This window comes from Mastigoproctus giganteus, chromosome 12, assembly GCF_048544385.1.
Source record: "Mastigoproctus giganteus isolate SK-2022 chromosome 12, ASM4854438v1, whole genome shotgun sequence".
NCBI lineage: Eukaryota > Metazoa > Arthropoda > Arachnida > Uropygi > Thelyphonidae > Mastigoproctus > Mastigoproctus giganteus.
In genome coordinates this window covers 75,648,973-75,661,203 of record NC_143586.1, presented here as the reverse complement: position 1 = coordinate 75,661,203, position 12,231 = coordinate 75,648,973, and positions in this window count along the sequence as shown.

Here is a 12,231-nt window from a genome sequence, read left to right as displayed (position 1 = left end):
TGTTCCCTAATAGAAATCAGCGCGTTAATTATCTCACTGACTTAAGTTTCACAATGCTCATTAAACTCTTAAAAGGGACTGAAAGGTGGTCAAAATGCAAATTATCATTAACTATACGAAAGACAGGCGACTGTGAGAATATAAGGACACAATACAAGACACACCATTCCACTCGAAAGCAGCTACCTCATTAAATAAATTTGTATCAGAGCAGAGCGTCAACAGTACCTCGTGTGCCTGAGACATAATGATATTTTTCACGAAATATGCGCTTGTTCAATTGATAAATGGATGTTTCTCGGGAATCGAAAATGTTTGTACAATCGAATTATTACGGTAACAGTCGACTACAATGAATAATTTGAGAAGACAGATCTCCCACCTTAACGAAAGCAAACAGTTGTTAAACCTGCTACCTTACAGTAGTGCCTTTGCGTGTTTTCACTTCGTCCGAAAGGGCTGTCCATGATCTCCAACAAAGGGAACCTAAATTCTATACAGTGGGACCAACTGATGACGTTACCATCAGCCAGTTCTAAATGGGAAGCACTGAAGGAATTAATCATAGAAGCTACTAGGCTTTTCATATCAACTAAGAAATGCTGTTTAAGGTCTAAATGGATTTCAGATCAAATAATGAGACTTTTGGCTGAGAAGAAAAATGCATATAAATTATCGCGTGACACAGAAGCCTTTGATAGGATTCTGTCTGTAATCAAGTCACAAAGGAGGTTAGGAAAGCGAAGGCAGATTACGAGAAATCTTTGGAAAGGATACAAATAAAATCAACAAATACTTCTTTAATTATGTTAACTCCAGAAGGAAGGGAATGAATCACATCGGTCCACTTGATATTGATGGTTCAACTGTTGATGGTACTGTTCGGGTTACCGACAAGCTGAATAAACATTTTGCATCTACATTCACAAATGAGAAATTCTTTAGAGAAGGGGATGCCAGATGTTTGTGTGAAATTCTAACAGGGAGCTAAATGATTTTAAACATAATAAAGGCACCTGGAGTGGATAGGCTCTATCCAGTTATATTAAGGGAGGCAGTAAAGTAAGTATGAAAACTCTTACCTATAATTACAAGATGCTCTTGGATTGAGGGGAGGTCCCTGAAGGTTGAAGATGAGCGAAAGCAGCACTGCAGGATCATCTAGACAAATTTACAGTTATACTTCAGACTCAGCTTGGGTTTGTTAAGGAGAAATCTTGCCTGGCTAATTTTCATTTGATACTACAATGTGATTATAGAGGACTTGGATGCGAAAAATAATTTTAATATGTAATTGAATTTCAGGATAGCTTTTGATACTGTTGCACATAAAAGACTGTTGTACAAATCGGAGAAGTGTGGCATTAAGGGAAAGTCGCTGCTATGGATAAAGGGATGGTTGAGTGAGAGAAGACAGAGAGCGGTAGTCAATGGACCTTACGCTTCGTGGACTAATGTTATTAGTGGAAACCCCCGGGATTAGTGTTGGGTCCATTGTTTTCTATATTTATTATGATATTGATGAAGGCATATCGGGTTTAATGTCCAAGTTTTCAGAAGGTTGGCAGATTGGTCATTGACAGTAATGACGGCATGCTACTGCAACAGGATCTAGAAAAGTTAGGTAGATGGACTGAGAAATGGCAACTGAAAGTTAACATCGAAAAATGCAAAGTACTGCATATGGGCATCTGTAATCCCTGAGTAACTTATCAAATGTGTGGTGCGCCACTCAGGGTAGTGGAAATTGAAAATTTCTGGGGGTAATTTTGCAATCAGATACGAAGTTTTCTGAGCAATGCAGACAGGCTAGCAGGACAGCTCATGTGGTTTTGTCAATGATATACAGGAATTTTATTAGTAGGAACAAGGACGTGATTATCCCATTGTATAAGACAATGGTCAGACCACATCTTCACTACTGCATACAATTCTGGTGGCCTCATTTTAGGAAGAATGTAGAGCTGCTGGAACGAGTACAGAAATTGGCAACAAAGATTGGTGAGGGGAACAAAGAGGTGCTCTTAACAAGAAAGGCTTCTTGTTGCTCAGACTATGCACATGAGTGGACATAAATTCAAATTGAGAAAGGTTGGTTGCAGAACTGATGTGCGCAAGTTTGCCTTTAGCCAACAGTGGTTAATTGCTGGAACAAACATTCCATCTGTTGTGAAGTTCATAGCTAAAATAAATTCAAGGAAGAACTAGACAAAGTATTGGGGGGAAGGAATAGGCCAAATGGGAATTATTTTATTTTTTTCCCTTTGGTTGTTGCTGTATAAGCTTGCTGCTTGTTTTCTTAAATCATATACCCCTACTAATGCTAAATTGCATTTCTGAGGGAATCAGGACGGAAATTATGCTAAGTTTGCGTAATATCCTAAGAAAAATAAATACAAAGTTAACATAAGAACCTTTTAAAAATGTATACTCACTACCTCTCCAAAGATAAGCGCTATTTACAGGAAAGCTAATAAAATGTGCTGAAACCTTTTAGCCTTTATGACAACTTCTAGTCTCCGTAGAAGACTAGAAGCTGTCATATAAAGGCCAACTCACTCTCCACCAGTTTTTTTTTTTTTTTTTTTTTTTTTTTATAGTAAATGACCTCCGAAATTTTCCTCCTTACGGGCCAACTCAGCTGTTTTTGGGTGGTCTTTTTTCATGCGCACTCAAGCATTCAATTCATCTCAAAGGATCTTTATAGGATTGAAGTCTAGGCACAGGGCGGGCCAATTCAAATTTTCGACACTCATGGCCTCTAACCAATCGATCGCAATGCCTTCTCTGACTTGCTGTACAGCGTAGGTGGCGCATTATTATCCAGCACATTTAGGTAGACCTCAGCATTCATGGCTTTGTTCAAAACAACCAATAGCCCCAAGCTAACCCATGAAAAACAGTTCTAGAACGCTGTTTAGAAAAACACGCTGCCTCCACAAGAATTGATTGTCAAGGCGATACAGTCCGGCAGATAGCTTTTTCCGGGCATCCTTTACAACCTGGCACGACTGGTAGACTACGAACCATGAGTTGCTACTCCAAAGCACAGTTTCCATCGATGTGCTTTCCAAAAATGGAGGCCAATACACCGTCAGACAGGGTCTGGCAGTAGTCGGTGTGATTAGTGGCTTGTGCACCACCGTGGTAACCCATATCATGCAGTGACCTGCGCACTGTACTGGTGCAGACATGCATCCTATTCGTCTCACTGAAGGCCTATGTATGCTGCGACAACGTCGACCTGTGTTCCGAGCGGACTATTCTTTGCAGGGTTCTCTTGGTCACACGTTATCGTAGCTTCGTGGATTTTTTCGGATCGGTTCGCGACGATTTCAGCACTAGTCCGCTTCCATTTTCCCAGTCATCTACCTAGATTCTTCAGGGCCGTTGAAATTTCAAGTATATTGCATATGTGGCACCCTATTATCATTCCGTTCTGGAACTCCGTCGATCACAGCATCTTGCATTCACAATCGTACTACAGCCCTCCGCGAAGGCCTACATGTACATCTATAGTTGTCTAACGAGTAGTCTTTGGTTAGGACATGACCAACAATCTGCGATGAAGGGGTGTCCGGTATTGATAGTAGGATAGTGTATATAAAGATTGAAACTTACACCTAATGGAAAATATCTACTAAAAACTCTGAAAAAGAGAAAAATATATTCATTTTAAAATTTCAAACGCTATACGATCTAGTAAACATCTATAATAGAGATACTTTGAGGTCAGGGTAACAGTTAAAATGCTGAAGTTCTCTCTCTGTCTCTCTCTCTCTCTCTTTTTGTTTTTTTTTTTCACCTTAAGAAAACAACTTAAAGAGCTCCTGGAACTTTTATAATGCATGTGTAAAAACGATATACCGGTATTCCAGTGTGATTATTTTGCCACATACTGTACACTTTTTCATGTAGAGAAAAATAAAGTGACCAGGAATCAGACTGCTTATGTTTTTCGAGAAGATATATTCGCTTACAGGCTTGTGGCTTTCTTATAACATCAAACATTGCTAAGGAAACAATAACACTCTGCGTAAAAAATGTAAGCTCATCTGAAACGGCACGCATTTTTGTAATTATTTTCTTGGACTGATCGCCTTCGGGAAGGCAATTTCCATTTCTAGAAAATGCACCTGCGAACCAGCTTCTGACGGATAACTGCCCTCAAGTGAGCAATAAGATGAATCACTCTTTGGGAGACATGAGAATAATAAAAACAGAATCATTTATTATTCTTGTCAATATGATAAATAGTCCCAACAAAGACTTCAAACACGAAGTTTGATTTTTGTATTTCATCGTTCTCACAAAAGGTAAAAGAACGATGTTGAAGAAACAGAAGAAATGAATTAAAAAGTATTTGAAAATACGCCCAAAATAAATCACAACAAATGTTTAATGTACTGTCTTTGTACTGCATGATGCTTTTTTCACATCATGTGAATGATTCTATCTAGCTGGAAATTTTTTGTTATGTCTGTAAACCGGGTGTATTCTTTGGTAGATTTGCTAGTTTTCTGGAAGAAAAACATAATAGAAAAACTGTTAGCCTCACCTGAGACCCAGTAACTCGGCCAAGTTGTCCAAAAAGCCATTTTTTTTTCTTTTTTTTCTTTCTACTTTGAGGAACTCTGCACTGTAAAAACAACCGACGTGTATCGGATGAGGGGCTGACATTCCAGGCTCTCTCCTGAAAAACCAAACCAAAAGTTTACTCTGCAATGTGGATTGTCCGACAGGAACTAACTCGGATAAAATACGTCGAATTGGTCATGAAATACGTCCTCTGATGTGTCAATCCCATATTCATGTATGTAGCCACTATATGGCCCTCTGCTCCAACAAAATATTTTAACAAATTTCTGGTTGTTGAATATTGGTTCTTTAAATGGCTCAACCGGATAGTTTAAGACGTTTTAGAAATAGTGTAATAGTGGCAACCACTACTACACTATTTCTAAATCTTGCTCTACATCAACCTTAAAGTCATCCCATGTACACAACAGATTGTGGCAGTAAACCAGACTTATCACAACATGCCTCGACGCCCCCTGATATTACAAACCTCATTAAAATTCATCGAATTTCTGTAAGTAGATAAGTCGCTCTTAGTCTTCCATTCAGAAATAATCTCAAAGGCCTGAGTCGCATGTTTTCTGGAAACACGGTTGTTGTTTTCGCCCGTTCAGTCGCAGCCGACTTTCGGAGACTTTTATGGGCGAGCTGCCTCCATGCTGTCCGGTCTTCAACAGCTTCTTTCAAGTCCTTCATGCCCATTCCAGCGTCGCTCTTGATGGTGTCGAACCAGCGTTTTCTATGTCGACCTCTTCTTGTTCCACTCACCTTTCCTAGCATTATCGATTTTTTTAATGAATTGGATCGCATTATGTGACCGAAATAGGTCAATCGTAACTTGGTTATCTTGGCTTCCAGTGATGTTTCTGGCTTGATGCGATACAAAACCTCCCTGTTCATAACTTTCTGATCAGAGGATCGATGGCCACCTTCAGACCCTCAAGCAGCAACTTCTGGCACTCAGCAACTGAGTTCGCCGTTAACAGACAATAGGATATTTAATGAAAACCAGAGACCCTTCAAAAGGAGAACGAAAGCAACGTACGCCCCAACCAGAAGGCATTTGAGGAGTTCTGGGATAATTTGTGGAGCAACGAAGTTAGCCGTAACGGCCGACGTCCCTGAAATTTCAGTTATTTACAGTTCTTCCTTTCAAAATAGATTTGGAAAGGAAGAAACCCAAGAACGTACATGAGATGAAGAATGGGAAAATTAGGAGGAAGGTGTACGACGGTCGATCAGGAAATCCCAAAACTGGCGAAAAGCAGGAACAGAAAACATCCGCAACTACTGGTAAACGAAGCTCAGCTGCACACACAAGTACATAGCGGAGCAGTTCACCCAGATAATGAGGCACCCTGACACAATTCTAGAATCTCAGTAATCACTTACTTGAAGGTTAAAGACAAAAAACCACAATGCCGGCAAAGTACAAACCAATAACTTGTCTTCCAACAATGTACAAGATTCTGACCAGTTGCATAACTAAGATGATATGAGAAAACCTGGACAGCCATAATCATGGACGAACATCCCTTTTGCCATGGAAGCAATCATGGCAAAAGGGATGTAAGCAGACGAGCAAACGATGTTAGGAGCAATTGGCCATTGATGCTGCAGTTATGCAGCAAGCCTACAAGGAGCACCGCAACTTGTGCACGGCTTAACGTCGACTATCGCAAGGCTTTCGACTCAGTGCTCTATAGTGTGTTTAGGGTCTAACGGTACCAGGGGTTCCCCCCCCCCATCTCCATGTAGTATACATTGTCGTGTGACAGAACACTGTGGAGGCAAGAGTTTTAAAAATCTTTGGATATTGTAGAGTGTAGTGTTCATTTGACCTTTTAGCCGTTGGGCTTCTAGTGGTGTCCACATTATGTCCCAGGAGGGCAGGTCAGGTACTCAGTAATTTTTTATAGTACTCTGCCAGGTCCTGCCACCTAGTTTCCCGAGATTTAAATGGCTCCATAGCTGGCTAGTAGAAACACTAAAGATCTACAAAGTCAACCCGATACTGACACACTTCCTGGAAGCAACCATGGCAAAATTGAGGACCGCCATCAAGTCGAGAACGTCACGACCAGATGATACCAACCAGAAGAGGAATCTTCCAGGGTGATGCGCTGAGTCCACTATGGTTCTGTCTAACACTCAACCCACTGTCAACAATGCTTAATAACAGCAAGTACGGATATACAGTAAAAGAAGGCAGGAAGAAACTGTACACACACACACACACACACACACACACTCTCTCTCTCACCTGATGGACATGGATGACATCAAACGCTATGCCGCAAACGAGAATCAACTCCAACAGCTACTCGGGATCACTGAAGAGTTCAGAACTGACACCAGGATGCAATTTGGCCTAGATAAATGCAAAACTCATGGATTGCATCAAGGACATCTAGTCGAACGAAACTACCAGATGAAGACCGGTGAAGAGATTGAAGCCACGACAGAGGGAGAGACGTACAATTATCTGGTGTTGATGCAGGCCTATCAGAGTACAATGAAATCAAGGCCGCCTGACTGAGAAATGTCATCAGAGACTGAGAAGCCTGAAAAAAAATCAAAGCTGAATAGTGAGAACATGGTGACAGCCATAAACACGTAGAAACTACAATATCGTATATTGGACCACCATCGAGATGGAGAAGATTATGAAATCAACCATGATAATGATGACAAAGAGCCACCAACGGCACCCAAAGTCAGCTTCGAGAAACTGACCATAACCCGTAAAGAAAGGAGGGAGAAGATTGGTTAACTTCGTTGAACGAAAGAAGGCGATTAAGAAACTTTGAGAACACCTCCAGGAAAACACAACATCAATCTACCACGGCATAAGAAAAATAGACAAACAGCACTCAAATTCAACAACAAGAACACACCGAAACAGACAGAAGAAACAAAGACAGAAAAATGGGCGAAAAAGACACTCCAAGTCAAATGATACAATAACCTCCATCAAGACTACATAGATAAGTTGGCTTCCAACACTTGGCTCACGAAAATAAAGCTCTTCACCGAGACCGAAGAATTCATGCTCGCCATCCGAGATCAGGTAATCAACACGAGGTTGATTACCTCGTGTTGAGTAACAGATGACACGTCGTCGATGTCATCTGGCTCCAGAAACAATCCAGCACATCACCGCAGGATGCAGGGTGATCACGCAGACGTGTACAGTCACAAACACGACCAGGTGGCCAGGATAATACATCAGAAACTTTACCGTTTTACAGGTGCAAGCCTCAGCCCATACTACTGGTGATATCTACTCACAGACTATACTGAGACCGTGCAATAATAACGAACAAGACGATCCCGCACAACAGACCAGACATAACACTTATCGACAAGAAGGAAAAGGCTATCTGATCGACATAGCGGTGCCCAACACCAGCAACCTCCAGGAAACATACGACGAAAAGATCAGTAAGTACTCAGACATGAGACAGGAAGTCAAAGATACTTGACATAAGAAACAAGTCTTGTTCCATATGTGGTATATGGAATAAGATCGTCCCTATCACCGTGTCAACCACTGACATAGTGCCAAAGAGCCTCTATAAGTATCTAGCAGCAATAGACCTCTCAGAGAACACTTATATGGAACTCCAGAAAGCCGCGATAATGAATATCTGTAGGGTAGTAAGAGAGTTTCTCGACCAACAGTAGCAATCATAATAATCAGATGGAAGGAAAAAATCCCAATAAAAAAGGAGAAAAAGTCTGGTAGAACTGAATGTTGTCCAGTTTCTCCCAAGTGCTGGGTTTGGTTCGGTTTTTTATAATATTCGCCAGCCAGTCGGTGAAGTATGAAAATATCGCGTATCTTTTAATTCTGTACATTACATGAGGTTTTAAAAGCCTTTCAGAATGAAAAACCCGACTTTCCAGGAAGATGAAAACTGGGCCTCAGTGTGAATCTCATGAAAAGTATAATAATCGCTCTCTCTCTCTCTCTCTCTCTCTCTCTCTCTCTCTCTCTCTCTCTCTCTCTCATCGTCAAATAATCAGATTCTAGCCTAAATCAAGTCAGACGATCAACATGCGATTGATCGCCTGCCTCACCGGTAAGAAAAGTGTGTCGACCTTTGTGGCGATTACTTGAGTAGGGTATAAGATGCGGGATATTTTGGCATATCGTTCTTGTTGACTGCCTCTAGAGTAATCACATACAGGAAACATCTGAAAGTATCGTAGTACAAAAATTACGCCATATATATGGGTCATAGTAAGTTCAGCAGTTCATAAATCCAAAACTTCGGAAATCTTATAATATTTAATTTCTTATTTTCTTTTCTTCTTTCCCCCCCCGTAAGTCTATGCAGTACACCTTTTCCGTGGAGAATTTTACATACAGATAAAGAAAATAATCCATGGGAAGGTATACTGCATAAACAGACGAATCCCCGCAAATGATCTATAATACAAGATCATTCCAGAGCAAAACTTTAAGCACCAGGGAATAAGAAACTGGAGTTGTATGAAATATTAATTCGTTCAGATATTTCCAGATTGATAATTAAATATTGATCATAGTTCCTCACACTGAAGCTTAGCAAAAGTTTGCAGAAGAAGCGCTCTCCATGCCTGACAGATGTGTTCCTTTTAACTTAGTTATATTAATTCCTGGGAATTCATTCTACAGTTTTGTTTCGTGTGTTTCAAGGAAGATAATTAAATTTTGCAATTCTCTTGTACTCTGCTAGAAATCAATAAGGCATTTCACTGATAAAGAAGACGGAAAAACTCTCGGCCTAATCCCCCTTTAATAACTGCGTTGAATGACAACTGTTCAAAATTATAGCCGTAATTTCTAGAAGCTGGTAATTTGTAAAGTCCATTAATGGAAGAAGACATAAGTGAAATCATGCGTTTCACCTTTAGTAAGACCGTTATGCTATGTGGAAAACAATAAATTTGCACTGAGCGGGATTATCGAAAATTCCTAATGCATTTTCAATATTTTAAACGTGTATTATTTTGTCAGCATGAAAATTTATTAGGAACTGCAACGTTCGTTAAGCAGAGAATTCAATTTTTTCTAAAAAAAAAAAAAAAAGTATTGTTCCTTTAACCTTGTTGATGGGTTCGAAACCCTAAAAGAAATAATACAATTGATGTTTTCACTAAGTTTTATTTGAAGGAGTTTGGTGATGCCACATTTCAGACCATATATCAGTGCATATCCGCCATATGATTGGTCTGTACTCAGAATAAGGAACTGGGATGGAATCAAAGCAAGCAGCTCGCTTTGCTGCTTCATCTGCACGCTCATTTCCTGGAATTCGAACATGGCTCGGTATCCAGCAAAACGTGAGACAGTCTGCTTATTTTTACTGAGGTGATACAGCTGAGATCTGATTTGTAGGAGAAGTGGATGGAAATTTTGTGATTTATTCCGTAGGGCATTCACAGCACTTAAAGATTCTGTGTATATTATGATCTGGGTGTTTAAAGGACATTTAAAGCCATTTTGATTGCATACAGTTCAGCAGTAAAAAAACTGCATTCAAGTGGTAACTGGACAGAAACAGCGGTTGTAGGACTGATTACTGCAGCTCCCACGGATATATCAGTTTTGGAACCATCTGTATATATTTGGAGACTACGAGCATTGGACAATGCGTGAGCCACATGTAACTGTCTAAGATTGTGGTTCGATAGGGAGTGTTTCCCCTCTGAAGAAAACAGTTATCGCAAAGAGGTATATTCATTGCCCATGGTTCTTGTACTGCATCTGCAGCTTGAGATATATTTCCAAGATAGGTGCCTCAGTCTTCTGTTAACTCTTGTAGCCGGATATCTGCAGGTTTATTTTCATTGGGTCCAGATGGGGTGAGAAGGAAGGCTACGTAATTCGGCTGCATAGCTAAGAAGCAATACTTTTCTCCTAAGATTTAGTGGAGGTTCATTAGCATCTATATACAAACTTTGCACTGGGGAGGTCTTAAACGCTCTAGAGGCAATCCTCAGAGCACTATATTGGACTGGATTGAGCCAAGCCAATGATGTCTTACGTGCAGAATCATAAATTGGGGTTCCATAGTCTATACGAGATCTTATTAAGGTTCGATACAGGTGCAGAAGTGTGAAGCGTTCGCTCCCCATGCCTCTGAAGAGATAACTTTGAGGATATTTATCCTTTTCATGTACTGCGTCCGTAATTGCCTTATATGCGCCTGAAAAGAAAGTTTAGTGTCGAGTACTAGTCCCAAGAACCGAATATTGTTGCTAAGTGGTATTTGTTGGATTTCTGAGTTCAGGATCTGGATGAAGCTGACGCTTTTCACAAAAGTGGATAGTTGTTTTGTTCCTGAGAGGCGATAGCCATTGTGAGATGCCCATGATTCTATTTTATTTATTGAGAGCTGCAATTGACGCTCGATTGAGCGCATGTTTTGTGAGTGGCACAATATTGTAAGGTCATCTACATATAGTTAGATGTCAACGTTAACTGGAATATTCTCTGTTGCATTTGTTAGCTTAACTGAAAAGAGCGTCGCACTAAGAACTGATCGTTGTGGGACCCCTTCTTCTTGGACAAACGTACTGAATAGAGAATTGCAGTAACGCACTTGAAAGGTTCTATTTTGTAGAAAGCTCAAGCTCTATATGATTAGTGGTAGCTAACCCGGAGTCCTGTGGCATATAGATTTTGAAGAATGCTGTAGCGCCAGGTGGTATCAAAGGCTTTCTCTATATCCACACAGACCATGACAAGATGTTCTTTAGGGATAAAAACGTTCCGTATGTTGGATTCTGCCTTGATCATAAGATCTAGAATTGACTGAATTTTTCTAAAGCCGTACTAGTTCCTGTTCATTATCGAATGAGATTCTAGGTACCATACTAATCGAGCGTGAATCATTTTTTCGAATGTCTTACCAAGGCAACTACTAAGAGATATTGGCCGATAGTTTTGTGGATTTGATTGATCCTTTCCAGGTTTAGCAAAGGCTAAGACTATTGAGTGGCGCCAAGAAAGAGGGCAGTAGCCTTCAGAGAATATACTGTTTAAAAATATTAGTAATGAGTTTAGAGTTTTCTTGTTTAGGTGTTTTAGCATGATATAGTGTATCCCAAACTCTGGTGCACTATTAGCTGACCTATTTAAGGAGCTCTCTAGTTCAAGTAATGTAAAACGTCGATTATATGGAAGAGACGCCGTTGTATTGAAGTTCAGCTTATACTTTTTTGCTTTGGCTTTTATCTGTTTATAGGCTGATTCATATGATGATGATGTGGCAGAGATTTCAGAAAAGCATTCTGCTAGGGCGTTTGCAGTTTCTATTGGAGAGGAGAAATCTTTACTCTTCCAACTTATAATAGGCGTTGATTCCGGGTGGGATTTACAAAAGCAAAATTTATTTGCTGCACGTAACGTGCCTTAGCTTTACGTTTCTTAAAATGTATCAGGTTGTCAGTTGTTGGATTCTTGCGAAATAGATTCCACGCTTTATTCTGTTATTTTTTTGGCATCACGGTATGCATCATTTCAACAGACATGTCTATGAGGACCAACTCTGGTTTTGTGCATAGAGCAAGAAGTAACTACTTTCTCTGAAAACTTAATTCTAGAGCAGGCGCTTTTAGATTTGCTTTGATCGCTTGACATTCATAGGTTTGTAAACATTC